The 16,811-nt window shown below is 44.1% G+C and overlaps 1 protein-coding gene across 3 annotated transcripts in view; it reads right to left on the reverse strand.

The window, feature by feature from the left end:
- The window catches only part of LOC144753023 (uncharacterized), a 102,886-nt gene that overhangs the window by 62,225 nt on the left and 23,850 nt on the right, over positions 1–16,811 (reverse strand). The gene's annotated exons all lie outside the window — the stretch shown is intronic.

A 16,811-nucleotide genomic window follows, 5' to 3' on the forward strand; every position in this document is an offset into this window, starting at 1 on the left:
TAACCATTCAATATTCCAGGCCACGACAGGCTTAATAACTAGATGGTTTCAATCAAGCTTATTTCTGACAACTCCCAATCTTTAATCATAAATTCCAAATCAGACCCGATATACTGTGAATGGTAGACTCCAGGTGGACCTATTTGTGGGCACAAATGCAATGAGCATAATTGACTATACTCTTATTCAATTCCCCAGACCTCTCGTTATGCAAAGATTTTCAGATTATTCCTGGGAACAATAGCGATCATAACCCCAAACAAATCACCTTAAAATGGAAATATGATCTTTGGCCAATCAACAATCATTGGAGCAATACCACCTTGACTCTGATAAAAAGAAAAGTAATAAAGTGGAACAATTAACTCAATTCAAAAATCTTTTTGCCTAAACTCCAAGAATTTACCCTCTTGTGACTGAACCGCATTAGCTTGCGACTTAATCCAGATTTTGATGGGTGCAAGAATTGGGAACAATTCCTAATCACGCTTCACAATTACATATCCCCCAGCTCGTATGCAACTACCCTTCCACTTCTGAACAGAAGATATCATTTTAACTGCAGAGAAAAAACACACTGGTACCAAATCAAAGTACTCTTAAAACATCCACCCTCTCTTGATCAGGACAAACAGATCAAGGTAGAAAAAATGAGTAACAAGCAGAATATAAAACAATGACTAAGTGACAAGAAGCGGCCTGGACTCAACTCTATAATACAGCAAGATCAAAAGAAATAAAAGCGTTCTGGGCACTGGGCAGCCATGGTGCCAGAATCCACAGCCCACCTTTATTCTCATGTTCCTAACAAAAAGTGGTATTTTCATATTACTAAGCTTTACACAAACATCGCAGCCATTCTTATCCTACTACTCCGACCTATGCAAATTATGATCTATGGATTTCGAGGAAGGAAATTTGTGAATTGTTTAAAAGTTCGAAAATCTCTAGGGTTGCAGAACTGAATAGGGTACCTATGAACATCTTTAAACTAGACCCTGGCCTTTGAAGCAAATTGCTTGTAACCCTATTGTCAATGAATCTACGCTCAAGTCAAATTCCTCCCTCTTGAAGAGGGTCCATTATTTATGTGATATATAAAAAGGGCTCTACAGACGACCCATAAAACTACCGTCTTATCACACTTTTAGATGCTGATCGGAAATTACTTACAAAATTCCTGTTGAATAAAATGTCTGATTGAGCAATTAACTCAAACGTATTACCTTTCAATCTAAATAGCTTTCGGCCAGGCTGCTTTACATTAGACAATACTGCCGCATTGAAGCTCCTAGTACAATCAACCTTAATTAAAAATCATCCATTTTTTGTATGCTTTATTAACTACTCATCAGCTTTCGATACGGTCAATTGTAAAAAACTCTGGTTGAAAGTTAAAAAGTGGTGGATTTAAACCACATTGCTGTATTTTATTAAGTCTCTTCATGAAGAAACTTGGCTTTAAGTAAAACTAGCCGAAAGAACCCTTTCACCAAAGATCAAAACCTTCAACAGTTTCAAACAAGGGTGCATTCTGGCGCCTAAAATGTTTTTGCCATATATATATCTGACCTATTGTTACATCTTGACAATGAACAAGGTTGCTCTCCTAAACACCAGAAGCTGAACTTATATTTAGCTTATGCAGACGACATTGTCAGACTATGATTAACTCCCTCTGGTTTGCTATCTCATTTACAAAAAACTTCAAGAATACAATAGAGTTAATAACCTAGAAATTAACTTAGGCAAAAAAAACATCGTGATGTTTGGAAGGTCTAATAAACAATGAAAATGGGAAATTACTGATAATTATATTGAATTAGTAACCAAATATCACCATGGAAGCTTGACCATGGACAACAAATTGGCACGGGGAGACCACATCTCAAACAAAGAAATGAAAGCTAACACCATGAAAAGATTCTCCAACATCTGTGGAGGGGGAGCTATTGAACTTTCCTTAAAAGTTTTTAACACAAAAATAATCTCTATTTTTCTGTATACATCTATCATTTTCATTTAGAGTCTTGAATAAAAACAATATGAACGCGATAAGGTCAGTATTAAATTTTCGTTTAGTGACATCGAATCCAAAAATATGTTTAGAACTCTTGTTGCCCTTCTTTCACACACTTCATGTGGCAGCTCTTATAGCCTTTGCCTGCGACTGCTGTCTGGCCAAGGAAAATTCCATCAAATGGCTAATAATCAGTGAACTCAACCTAGACATATTATTATCAAAGGATCTCAGTCTTATAACGGTCAAAAAAATTAACATGGAGAATCAGTTGCCATTGTTCACTGCTTTAACAAACGCTCCTCAATTGCAACACAAAATGCAAATAAAATCCACCCTGAGCAATAACAGTGAACTAAATAATCTTCTCCTCCCACAAACCTATAAGCATGCGGCTTACACAATTGACTATTATGGTAATCTCGTGAAAGAAACTACCTGATTTTTTTTTTTGTTTTGTTTAAATATCCTTTATTAGAGGTACAGGAGAATTAAAACATGAATGTTACAATACATACTTTACCACATCTCAGAGATGTCTGTCATGTTTACGGGGCATATCACCCAATGCAGCAGTTCTCCGCTTCATACATCATGGCTATTTTTTCCCACACAAACGTTTCAAACCATGTTTGCATATCAAGGATATAACTTTCTGAGATAAACATTAATGGAGGGAGGGAAGGATAGGGGACAGGGGACATAAGGGAGAAAATGGGAAGGGCAGGGTATGGTCAGTTGATGCTAGAGTGAGCCGTGTGCGTCTGGTTGTGGGTGTGTCGATATGGGGGGCGTGGGCGACATTCAAAAGTGACTAAGGGAGTGAGCATGGCTTGGGGGGGGGACAATGTGTCTAGCATGGCGAGCATCTGGTGTGTGGGAAGCGGAGGGGGGAGCGTCATCTGATCCGTCAGCACGGAATATCAGCAGGGGGCGTGTCGTCTGCAATGTCTGGGTGGGTGATATTAGTCGTGGTCCGTGTTAGAAGGTATTCCCTGTGAAAGGAGTTGAGCATTGTGTCCCATAATGTCGCGATTGGGAACTGTCGTAGGCCTGCCGTTTCCTCGTTATGGAGGGTGGTGCTTTCCGCCTTCGCCCAGGTGTCCAGGGATGTGTGCCAGTGTTCTGGTAATGGTGGGGTAGATCGCTTCCAGTGTTTCGTGAGCAGTCTTTTTGCCGTGAGGAGGCCCAGGTCCCAAAAGCGAGAGGGGGCTTTATTCAGGGAAGTCCGCTGATATAGGCCTAGTATACATGCCTCCCATGTGTGTGGTATCGTCATGTCTGTGCATTTGTCCAGTATCATTAGTATCGCCCCCCAGTACGTCTGAATCCGTGGGCACTGCCAGAGCATGTGTAGCAGGTCTGCCTCTTCCAGTGCACATCTCGGGCAGCTGGCTGCAGCACCCGGGAAGTAGCGGTTAATTGTGCTGGGTGAGAGGTACGCTCTATGTAGTATGTAGAATTGTATCTGTTTAAAGCGTGCGTTTCGTGGCACGTGTCTGGGGCCCAACAGGATCATTTTCCACTCCTTATCCGTCCAGTCCCTCCCCCTGTCAGTTGCCCAGTGATCACGTAGTGATTGCAGCGAGTGTGGCGTGTGTGATAATAGCGCCTGATGTAGCCAGTGCACCACGTGTGTGCCGTTTCCCATGACGTGTAGGCTCTGTATCAATTGGTGCGTCGGTAGTTCTTCAGTGATGTTACCCCACCGCTGCGTGTATGCTAAGAGTAAGGAGGCGTGCTGTAAAAATTGTCCTGGTGGGAGACCTGTGTCAGTAGCCAGCGTCACAAACGGTATCAGGACACCATCGGCATATAGGTCTGCCATAGTGTCTACTCCAGTGCGTGTCCAGTGTTCAAGCGCTGTTTCTGTGACTATAGAGGTGGACTTGGGGGTGCCTAAGAGTGGGAGTGCCGGGGCATACGGTTTGGTCAGCTTCGTGAGACGTAGGCTTCTGACATAACACCGTACCGCCACGTCGGCGTGTAGCTGAGTGGCTTTCCTTGGGTGCGTCAGGGGGTGGAACAAGGTATGTATTTTCGTGGAGGAAAGTACATCCGTGACCGTGGCAGTGTCTTCTAGGTTGTTTCCTGCAAGCCAAGCAGTGACCCATTGTAGCTGGGCTGCCAGATAATAAAGTTCGAGGTTCGGTACCGCTAGGCCGCCCTCGTCGACTGGCGCATATAGTTTTCGGAGGGCCACTCTGGGTCGGCCCGTGTTCCATATCAGGTCTCTGATCATGGAGGCCAGTTCTCTGAAGGTGTGTGCTTGCACGTACACTGGTATGTTGGCGAAGTAATATAAGAGTCTGGGGAGTACTATCATTTTTGTCAGTGTCACTCTGCTTGGGACATTGAGTGGTAGGGATTTCCAAAAGGCGATCTGGGATCTTATGGACGTGATGGCGCGTGTCAGGTTGCCGTCTAGTATGTCTTGTGGCGTCCTGTAGATGTACACTCCTAGGTATTTGAACGTGGTGTGGTGCCACGGCAGCCGCTCCCCATTAATCGTGATTCCAGGGTCTGGGATGTCAGGGTTGAACGAGTATGCACCCGACTTGGCCCAGTTTACCTTGAGGCCTGACATGGTCTCGAAGGATTTAAAGATCACCGAAAGGCCTTGCGGTATTTGGGTGAGGTCTTTGACGTACAAAAGGAGGTCGTCTGCATATAGCGAGACCGTGTGTATGCCATCCGCGAGCGGGATCCCCCAGTGTATGCCCTCAGTGCGCAATAGTCCAGCAAGGGGCTCAATCGCTAGTGAAAAAAGTAATGGGGATAGCGGGCAGCCCTGTCTGGTGCCGCGTTGTACTCTAACGGCATCAGATAGTAGCCCGCCCGTGCGGACTCGCACCACCGGGTGTCTATATAGTAATCCCACTAGTTAAATAAAATCTTCCCCGAGGTCGAATCTGCGCAGCACTGCCAGTAAATAGGGCCATTCAAGCGAATCGAACGCCTTCTCTAGGTCTAGGACGAGGCAGCCCGACCTGGGCCAGTCTTGTGTTGCATACGTTTGTACCCGGAATATCCTGCGTATGTTGTGGGAGGTGCATCTGGAGGGCACAAAGCCGTTCTGGTCAGTGTGTATCAAGCCAGGCACCAGGCCTGCCAGTCGCCGGGCGAGAGTCGAAGCTAGTATTTTATAATCAGTGTTTAGTAGTGCTAGGGGTCTATATGAGCCAAGGAGTGTGTCATCTCTACCTGGCTTTAAAAGGGACACTAATGTTGCCTCATTCATTGTCAGGGGTAAGGCCAAGTCTTCTGGCGCCGCCGCATATACCCTTAGGAGCTCTGGAATTAGGATGTCAGAGCATGCTTTATAATATTCCGCTGGTGGGCCATCAGGGCCCGGTGCCTTGCCATTCGAGAGGGCAAAGATGGCCTCATGAAGTTCCTCAGCTATCAACGGTGACCCAAGGACCACTCGTTGATCATCCGTCAGGGTAGGTAGTACGATATCCTCTAGGTACGCAGTTATGACGGGTGATGTAGTCAGTAGACGGGATTTGTATAGCGCACTGTAATGAGTCACAAAGGCCTCGTGAATCTGCGCCTGTGTGTACACTATCGGGCCTGCCAGCGATTGTACCGCTGTCACTGGTGTTACGCGGTTTTCGCGTTGTATCAGCCACACTAGCAACTTGCCGGGTTTATCGCCGGTGTGATGGGAGCGGGCTGAGTGGGCCCTGTAGTTGATGTTTTTCAGTCTGTCAATCAGTTTGTCATGCTCTGCCCGTGCTTGTAGTAAGTCAGTGTTTGGGTCTGTGGCTGCTGTCTGTTCCAGTCGCAGCAGGTCAGATTCTATGCGCCGGAGATCTGTTTCTAATTGTCGCCGGGAGTGGGCTTGGGTACCTAGACATTGTCCCCTGAGGACCACTTTGAACGCATCCCATTCAATCTGTGGTGTCGATGCCGAGCCTGAGTTGTCTTCAAAATATTGTGCCGTCTGCGCGCTAATGGAGCCCCTAAATGCGGCGTCCAGTAAGAGGTCGGGTTGTAACCTCCAAGTGGGTATTGGTGGTCGAGGTCGGTCCCACATCAGGTCTAGGAGGTGTGGGTTGTGGTCGGAGTGTGTGCGTCCCATGTAACAGGTGTCTGTGACATTAGGCAAGAGTTCGCTAGAGACCATGTATCGATCAAGGCGTACATGCAGAGCGTGTGCTCCTGAGTAATACGAGTAGACCCTGGAGTGTGGGTTGCGAGTGCGCCACGCATCTTGTAGGCCCCATTGCGTGGACCACGCCTGTAGTGCTTTCGTAGTGGTCTGAGCTTGTGAATTGGGTAATGCAGGATGAGAGCGGTCTAGTGCCATATCTAGTGAACTATTGTAGTCCCCACCAATTACCCATGGGATATCATGCCAGGGGGCCAGTGTGTGGGACAAGCGGGTGAGAAAGTCTGCCAGCCCCGTGTTAGGCGCATATATTGATGTTATTACCAGTGGGTTGCCATCTAATCTACCGTGGATTGCCACGTATCTGCCCTCGGGGTCTATGTGCACGTCCTGTGTGGTCCAGGGAATGCCCGGCCTGACCCAGACCAGTGTCCCCCGAGCGTATGATGAGAATCCTGTAGCATAAAGTTGTCCGCGCCATCTACGACGAAGCGTGGCAATTTCAGTGTCGTTAAGGTGTGTTTCTTGTAGGAGGGCAATTTGCACATGATGGCGTTTGAGGTATGAATAGATTTGGTAGCGTTGGGATGGCGTGTGTATACCCCTCACATTCCACGTGCATATCTTAATGGGCAGCATTATAGTGACTCAACGAAACCCCCATCCGTCAATACCCCCACCCCCCCCCGCACAGTTACTCGCCGTCTCATAGATGGCCCCTGCCACCCCATAAATGCCCGATGTGGCGCACCATTGCATTGTGACCATAGGAGGGAAAAAAAACATGGCTATTGGAACAGTAAACCATTGAACAATATGAACCTTCAAAATACCAAAAGGTCGGATGCAAAACGTGCTCCCGTCCATATCTCTAGGAGAGCAACAATATTCAAGTCTAAGGGGGTGGGTGTGCTATATGCACGAGATCAGATGGTCTAAGTCAATATGATTGTTAAGCGAAGGCATATTGCCTTCCCCGGGGAGGACGTATCAGTCTATGCCGCCCTTGTAGAGAATGAACCCATCATGTACATGCATAAGACTCCATACATTACGTGTTCCAATCGAACCGCCACCAGACAAGGCAAAGCGTCTCTGCAGCTGCGTTCCGTCGAGTGTGGGTCACCACCGCCAGTGTCCGAAGTCATGTTCATCGGTGGGTTATTTGGCGTGTGTGCCCCACGCGCATAGCATGGAGGATGAGGGGGTTAGTCCGTCGTCATGATCAGGGCTCGTTGTAGCTGTGTTGCCGTAGGTCCATTGTGGTGGTCACTCGCAAGCATTTCCGTGGGGTGTTGCGTCCGTCGCTTGGTCAGCTGATATAATCTGCCGTTTGAGGAGTGACATCAGGTCGATCTTCCGAGGTCGGGGAGTCTGTCTCTCCATAGATGGCTTCATCGTCACTCTGAAGGTCCCGCGCGCTGCCGCCCGCCACCTCGCTCTGTGCAGGGGAACCGCTAAGCTCCATCACCAGGCGGAGGGCATCACGTTTCTCCTGCCGTCTGGCATCTGCTGGAGGAGAAGGTCGAGTTACTGCGCGTGCACCAGGCTGAGAATTCCAGCGAGGTCGTCGTCTTCGCCTGTGATTGCCGGGTTGTCGACGGGGCGCAGGACCCGCTGTCGTTGTGGGTTCTGTATCTACACCGCTGTCCAGCCAAGTTTCCACCTCCGTGGGGTCCGTGAAGAAATGAGTCCGTTCTCCCGCCACGACCCTCAGCTTTGCGGGAAACAGCAGTGAGTATTGAAGGCCCATCTGCCTTAGTCGCTTTTTCACCGCCAGAAAGTCATGTCTTTGCCGCTGGACCGGCACAGTGTAGTCTGGGAAAAACATCACTGACGCGTTCTCTATCCGGACCTCTTGGAGCTTGCGGGTTTCTCGTAGGATGGTGTCCCTGTCCCGATAGTTCATTATGCGGAGCAGCATGGGTCTTGGGTTGGAGCCCGTCGCCAGAGGTTTAGTGGGGACTCTGTGAGCTCGTTCGATCACGAAGTGCGGGGAGAGTGATCCTTCCGGTAGGATACCTTGCAGCCATCGCTCCATGTGTTCTTCTGGGGATCTCCCTTCCCATTTCTCCAGAACCCCGACCAGGCGTACGTTGTTCCTGCGGGTCCTACCTTCCGCGTCTTCAGCCCTGTCCTCCAAGAACTCCACTCTGTTCAACAAGTCCTGGATGTGTTTATGTGACTGGTCGGTTTGGGGCTGAAGTGTCTGTAGCGTGTCTTCTAGGGTGGTGGTGCGTTCCGCCAGTTTTTTGTGATCTGCCCTCAGGTGCGTGAGATCGATGACCACACTGTCCATTTTGGTGGCCAAGGAGGTGCGGGTTAGGTTCAGTGATTCCTCAAGCCTTTCCATCGCCGCCAGCATGGTGTCCAGTTTGGCCGCCGTCTGGTCCGAGTCGGTGTTTTTTCCGGTTTTATCCATCTTGGCCTTTTGGCTAGCGTTGCCGGTACCAGTCCTCGTTTTGGGCCCGTTAGACATCTGTGTCACCTCTTCGGGCCTGGCCCAGTAGCTTGCGTCACCCTCAGAGGACCGGTCCGTCTAGTCGGTGATCCAACCGCTGGGTAGGCGAGTACTGGATAGTGTTTGTGGCCCCTGGGTGGGCACGCCCTCTGGCAGTGGGCTATGGCGTCCTGCGCTAGGCGGGTTGGTGTGATTGGGCTGGTGCGTGGTGTAGGCCGGGCGTGTGTCGTGCTACAGAGGGTTAAACACTGCGGTGGGCCACGGAGATCGTCGCTGCACCCCCAAGGCGTGTGTGGCGTTGTAGGTGCTCCAAGACTTGGACCGGGGGTGTTTGCACGGCCCCACCGGCTCTGGCCGACACGTGGGTGCGTTCTATGTAACGCGTAGCTGGGTAGGCCGGCGCCGTCGAAGTAGCGTGTTTCGTGGGTCTTCCGTGGTCGCCCTGCCTTGTCGCAGCGGCCTTCCCACCAGAGCAGAGGAGCAGGGTGTCTGGGCTGGGGTGTGTTCCTATGGCCGGTGGGCTGGTCCGCTCTTACCGCCGCTTAGCTGCGTCGGCCGGGGTGGTTCCTCTTGGCCTCGAGTGGCTGCACCACTGGTGTGGCATCCGGGCAGGTAGTACTCCTCCAGCAGAGCCTCTGATTGGGCCAGGCCCGGTGCCGTAGCTCGACTCCCCCAGCTTCACGAGGCCTCAGCGCATGCAGGGCCGAGCGTCGGGCCTGCAGCCCCGAGCGAAGCCTCGGACTGTCCTGCGCGCTCCCCGAGATCGGGAGCGATGAGGGCGGCAGTGGCACCGCGATACCTCCGGTGCGCCTTGGGTGCGCCTATTTTCCTCAAAGTCGACCAGGAGGTCGTCAACGATGTCCGGCGGCAGCGCCTGTGATTTCCGCCGTCTGCGGGCGGCGATGTAACGGATAAATGCCCCGGGAAGGCAAGTTCGGCGCGGAGCTTCACTCCGTGGCGGCCATTCCCGTTGCGTGCGTAGCCACGCCCCCGTGAAAGAAACTACCTGATATTCAGTTTATATTCCAATATTTTGAGAGCACTTGGAATCCTCAATGTTTAGCATTGAGTTATTCTAAACGGTGTGGATACAAGGCTGATACGATCGAGCATTTAACCACATCAATGCTGATGGTATTCCCCTCCTGTGCTGAGATTTGTTGATTCCCATGTTTCATGACGAGCTGGGCTCGTCATGAGCGTGCGAGGAGGCTACCTCATGACGAGCCCAGCTCGTCATCAGCGTCGAAGGGGTTAATGCTATGTCTGTTGCTTTTAGTTTTAAGGAGAAAATACCTAAAAGTGTAAAAAAAAAACTTAAACTAACATCAAAACTATTACCCAAGTCATTATGTATTTCTTCTGATCAAATAATTGCTGATTTAATGGCAAACTGACAATATTTTTCGATTGAGCTCACTGTCGCCATCAAGATCTCACAATCATGATTTCACTTGTTTTAAGAATGCCTGCGCTTTTTATCAATTATATGTATTTATAGTGTGCTTATGTCTGTTACTTTCAATTTTGAAGAAAGCTTTACTTTTTCAATACAATAAATCATTATTACATTAAATATTCCCGATTCTTGTTTCACAGTATACAACAGCTGGAATTCACAATTTAATTTTTCATATAGAATGGAACACTAAGTTGATCCAGTCACTGTCTGAAACTGTCACACTCCGGTCACACAAGATCACTACTAATGGTGTATAATGCACAAATCTATCTTACCAGTCACAAGGAAGAACAATAGAATATGCAGAGTAAATAGGAGATAGGTGAATAAGGCTGATGACAAGGGCTGAGATATATTGCAAGGCTGTAAAAACAAAAATTGTAAAATCAGTGAGAAAAAACTGGAACCTAAAGGAGAGGTTCAACCAGAAAGGTAAGGTACAGAGGTATTTGAAACGGAAGGACTCAAAGAAAATATTAGGAAGGATGGAGGTTTGTGGCTCTTTAATGAGTGAGAGGGAAAGGAATGTTGCCAGAGCTCTGAAAATATTACAAAACCAGCCAGGTGCATGCAAGCAAATATATTTTTTTGCCATTTTCTAGGAAAATGTATTGAGTAAAGTAATTTCCCAAACCATGTTTGGAAAATGGTTTGACCACTTTCTGTGCACCCTCCACATTCGGTTAACAAGCTGTTCGGCTTGAAACAAGGTTGTGTTTTGGCTCCTTGCCTTTTTAATCTTTTTATGTATGATCTCCCAGCCCATTTTAATAATGTTAATGCGCATTCCCCTTTTGTGTTTGGTAAAGAGATCAAATATTTGCAATACGCAGATGATACCATTTTATAGAGCCAAACGGTTATAGGGTTAAAAAGATTAATAGATTCTTTTAACACGTACGTTATACAAAATGGTTTAACAATTAACATAAAAAAATCAAAAATAATGACAGAGGGAAAAGGCAAACTAAGAGCAAAAGAATGGAATGTTAATGGTTTGGTTATCGAAAATGTTAAATCATATAAATATTTGGGAATTACATTTGATGATGGTTTGACATTTAGGCAGCATCTTAATAACCTTGAAGCTAGGGGCACCTCGCTCGCATTTGCCTTTAGAAAATTGAGGGGTAAGCTATCATGCCCTAATTATGATTATCTAATGAGGGTGATGAAAGTAAAATTAATCCCATCTTTGGACTACGGTTCTATTATCTTTCGGGGCAAAGACAAGAAACTGTTCGATGATATAGAATTAAGGACATATAAATCTGTTTTTAGGATTCCCAGATATATTAGTCGTGCCAATATAAGACTTGAATTTGGCTTAAAGAATCAGTTATTGGCCCGTCAATCTACATTTTTAAAGTCCTTACTGTCATTATCTCGAGCAGAAGAGGGCTCATTACCAAAGTTGTGCTGGCTTGAGATTTCGAAAGGTGAATACTCGAGGAGTTAGCAGACTTACTTAAATGAGTGTTTATGTAATTTTGAATGTCCAAAATTAGGGGATGAAGTGATGAGTAAAATAGTATATAAGAAAATTATTAATCAAACGGCTGCTTTACTGTCTACTATAACGGATAAAGAGGAATTAAGGGGAAAAAATTACTTATGGTCAATAGCCAACTCCTTTGGCAAATTGCTCCAACCTTATTTGTTATATCATTTAAGACCCTTGATTAAGAATACATTTATGTTACTAAGGTTTGGGAGATATCCAACTAAAGACGGGATTCCAAAATGGGAGAACAAATGGCCATCGAGTATTTGTAGGCTCTGTGGGCTGTGTGATGAAACCCTACTGCACATTGTAACCCTATGCCCAATCTTGCCAGAGGCGCGGAAGACTATCTTAAAGCCTATTTTTAACAAATTGGGAGTTAGAACATGTAGGAATGCAATTATTGTCTGTCTAATAGGGGTTAACATCCAATGTATCCATCAATTTGTTCAGTTTATCTTTATTGCTGAAAAGAAATTCCGTAAAGCAGACATTATAGGCAAATGAATTCCCATTGTGAAAAGTATTTAGAGAAAAAATGGTCTTAAATGTTTTTAGGGAGTTTGGGGGCTATTTTAAAGTGTTTTATATTCATTTAGTATTGAAAATTACCCTATAATTGTGAATTGTATTTTAAGCCTTGCACAAGTCACTTTAATTCTCCGGGAGTTTATTACTAGCAACATGTCCATTGCACTTTAATTACTATTGTTGCATAGCATGCCATTTGTTAATTGCTTTAAGACATAAGTCCGGGGCCCTGTTCAAAGTTAAACAGCGTTTCCACTCCCCTGGTTTCTTCTCTTGTACCTGCAAAAACAATTCACTGAATAACTGAGTAGCAGGAGAAAGGAATATAGGGTCCAATTGACGCAGCACACTGTAGATCAAATTATACGATCCCAGCAATAAAAAATTTCCTTGAGCCCGAGATGTTATGTCAGACAGGGTAATCCAAGCCCCATCTTTCATATAGTCTCTTAACTTAGTAAACCCTATCCTATGCCAATTTTCTAATATTTCAAGACTAATGTCAACCCCTAAAAAAGAAAAAGCACTATTTAAGGAAGAAGCTAAATTAAGAAAGGGGAGGGAATATCTTTTAAGCATCGCGTCGCTTAAAAAACCAATGCAAGACCTTATAGCGAACCAATTTGGGTGATTTGAATATTTGAAGAGGAGAGGGAATCTGGGTCTCTCGACTAATTAAATCAAAAAAGAAATTTATAAAAAGTTTCTGGTTACTGTCTTTGAATCTAGCTAGGAATTGGGCTAAGTATGCATTGTAATAATCTTTAAGATTAGGAAGAGCAAGCCCTCCTTTCTCCTTATCCTCATATAATGTATTTAAGGCTATTCGTGGTGTCTTTTTGGCCCAAATAAAAGATGAAAACAAAGATTCTGCTTTAGCAAAAAACAATCCAGGTAAAAAACAAGAAATGGTTGAAAATAGAAAGTTAAATAAAGGGAGAACCGACATTTTGATTGGGGCTACGCGGCCAAGAATAGATAATGGTAGAGGGTTCCATCTATCCAACAATGAGCATACTATTGGAAGAAGGGGCACAAAATTCAGTCTATATAGATCTGAGACAGAAGAAGAAAAAATATATATATATATCTTTTCGGTTTATTATTAATGCAGGATCTTAAATCAGGATGAAGTTCAGGATCGATACCACTACAAACCAGAATTTCGGTTTTCTTTTTATTGATCCGATAGCCATCAAGAGCCTCAAACTCTTCAAATATTTGCAGAGCATATGTTTGCCATTCCATTTCAGGCTTAATTAGCAAAATTATATTGTCTGCATATAATTTAATTTTAGGCATCAAAGTAATGGGGGGGGGGGGGAGTATAAAAGCAGACTTCCTAATTGCAGTTGCTAAGGGTTCAATAAAAAATGCAAATAAAACGGGAGAGAGAGGACAGCCTTGTCTAGTACCGCGTTTAACCGACACTAAGCCCACAGACTCTGCATTAATAATGATATTGGCTTGGGCCCTTAAATAAAGACTCTGGATCAGATTTATGATAGCCGCTGGGATCCCAAAATGATCTAAAATAATAAAAAGTGTTTCCCAAACCACCAAATCAAAAGCTTTTTCGGCATCAAATAATAAAATTAAAGCTGGAACCCCTCGTGATTCAAAAAAATCTAAAGCCTCAGTAGTTAAAAAGTGGGTATTGGACATCAGTTGTCGACCGGCAATGAAGCCATTTTGATCTGCGTGAATCAAATCTGAAGAAAAAGAATTAAAGCGAATAGATAGTAATTTAGTAATAATTTTATAGTCCGTGTTCAATAACGTAATAGGTCTATATTTGCCTTTTTTTAGGAAACTAACTACGGTTCCTTCCCGGAAAGAATCAGGGACTGAACCGCCGTTCAACATAAAGTTTAATAACTGCACAAAAAGTTCAGAAAAAGAGCTAAAAAAAATCTTTAAAAACTCTGTTGGGAACCCATCAGGGCCACAAGCCTTACCTATTGGAAGGTCTTGCACTACTCTCTCTACTTCCTCCCTGGTAAATGGATTAACCATTGTGAGTTGTTCTGTAGGGGAAAGAACAGGAAGGGTGTTTTTTTCCAAATAATTTAATAGCTTTTGTCGATCTATAATAGATTGAGTGTTGTAGATCCTCTTATAATGAGCAACCATTATCTCTCCAATTTCTGCTGAGACAGATGTATCTATTAGAGTATCTGGGGACTTTAAAGAATGGATAAGATTAGAAGAGGCTTGCTCTCTGGCCTGCCACGCCAGGAGTTTACCGGTAAAGTTACTTTCCTCATAAATTTTTTGCGAGCTCTTAAGGAAAATATCTTCGCTCTGGGTATAAAGGTGTTGACAAAGCTCTCTTTGAGCCTCATTTAATTGCTCCTGAAAAATACTGGCTGAGTTTTGTTGCCTAAGTACAGTCAAGGCCTGAAATTTTTGCTGAAGTAGTTTATTCTTATTTCAGGCTGCTAAGGAATCTGCAGCATCTCTCCCAATCACTAACCCCCGAATATAAGCCTTGAGAGAGTCCCATACACAGTTAAGGGGGGCAGTTTTGATATTACGAGTAATGAAGTCCGAAATCTCAATTTTAAGACCTGCCACCCATATATCATCACTCAGATGTTTTTTATTAACTAACCTTATCTACCAATGCTAGTTCAATAATTATCATCGCATGATCCGAGAACCCATTATGGAGCATCATCTGATTAGAAAATTTAAATTGGCGTGAGATGAGAAAAAAATCGATTCGGGAGGAGGATTTAAACCTGCCGGACCAACAGGTGTATTATTTTTTGGAAGGATTTTGAATACGCCAGGGGTCACACAAATTAAATAAAGACATATTATTATTAAGAGATCTGAGAGATTTAGGTTTAGATTGTTTCTTTGAATCGCTAGTTGAGTCCAACTTTACATTCATAGTAATATTGAAATCCCCACCTATAATAATATCGCCTTTGACCATCAAAAGAGATTGAAACAGCTCCTCATAGATCTCTGGTCTATCCTCTATTGGGGCATAAAAGCTAACCAAAGTGACGGGGCTTACTCTTTTCGGAATCACGCATGTAGCCCAGCACCAGCGGCCTAATCCCCCTTGCTCCGTGTGAACAATCTGGGCCTGTAGCTTTTTACTAAAAAAGAGCGCGACCCCCCTCTGTGACTCCGAAAATGAAGAGAATACTCGATAAGAAGACCAAGCTTTAAACATGGAGAATTCGTCAATTTTTGACATTTGGATATGGGTCTCTTGTAACAGGATCACGTCTGGTTGTTCGGATTTGGCCCATAATTCTATTGCTCAGATTTTTTTCTGTTATTTAAACCATTTACATTAAAGGAAATAATTTTCAGACCCATAATGCAAAAATAATCAACACAAACAGCAGTAAACAGAGCACTTCAGAGCCCTTATGAATCCCACCTCTAACCAATTCGCTGGACCTTTTGTAAACAGCATACTGCTTCAAATACATCTGTCCAATATTCCTAACATTCTTAACCTTCCGAGTATAGATAAATGAAAACATCCAAGACTTAATTTTTTGTGGTTGCATAGTATTCCGTGTAGTATTATTAACTTGAGGAGTTTATTTGTAATTTTGACTGTTAGAATTTTATTTGTACTGAATGCACAATGCACTTTGTTTTGGCTGCTAATTGATACTGGCAATATGTTCAAATTGCCAATATTTGCTGCTAGCATAAGGCATTGCATTTTAGGTATAGTACATCCCATTTTTATTAATTTAAATGAAAATTACCCCTAGTAATAAGCCAATGGCACTGTAATGACGGTTGATGTATAATATCCCGTGTAGTATTACTAATTTAAGGATCCTATTGGTAATTTTTGGTGACAAAACTACTTGGTAGCAAATGCACAATGCACTTTGTCTGTGGCTGTTAATTGTTATTGGCAAAATGTTGAAATCATAATATTTGCTGCTAGCATAAGACACTTTAGTTGTGATGTTGTATGCCCAATATTTGCTGCTAGCATTAGGCACTTTAGTTCTGATTCTGTAAGCACAATGCACTTTATTCTTTTGCTGCTAAAGGTTATTATCAAACTGTTAAAATCATCATTGATCATCGTATGATATGTGGATCTTTCCGAGGTTGTTAAAACTACATTGTATTTCTTTATTTGTAATTTGATTTTGTTATGGATATGTATTGTTTTTTTGTTTGTAATGATTTTAATTAATCAACAAATAAACTTTTACTACTACTACCACTAAGATTGTCTGATTGACTTCTGTGAAGCGAACCTTTGCCCAGTGCACCATTCAATTTTGAATTCTATAAGAATGGCACAGGTCTACCAACCACTGGGAGCAAGATGCCGGCTCTGTGTACAGGTGACACTTTGAAATGGGAGAAAATTACACTGAAGAATTAACTTTATGTTTATATGGATTTCATAAATCTCATTTACATTTCTCCAATTTCCAAATGTCACATTTACAAACACCAGGTATCTGGATCCTCTGTAGCCTGCAGACACGGTGCCATATTTATTACAGAAAATAAAGCCATTTGTTTAGATGGGAGGAAATTAAAAGTGAAGAAATGTACTTCATAAAACGTTAAGATACAAGTTTTGCTTTGTAAAAACAAATTTCACAGCCTGGCTGGGCACCATGAGAGTTACCCAACCCTAGTCTAGTACCATTCCAGTGGCACCCAGAGGTGAGGAAAAAGTCCCCTCCCAATAAAAAGAGTTTGATGCTC

The sequence above is a fragment of the Lissotriton helveticus genome, chromosome 5_1 (assembly GCF_964261635.1).
Source record: "Lissotriton helveticus chromosome 5_1, aLisHel1.1, whole genome shotgun sequence".
Classification (NCBI taxonomy): Eukaryota; Metazoa; Chordata; class Amphibia; order Caudata; family Salamandridae; genus Lissotriton; species Lissotriton helveticus.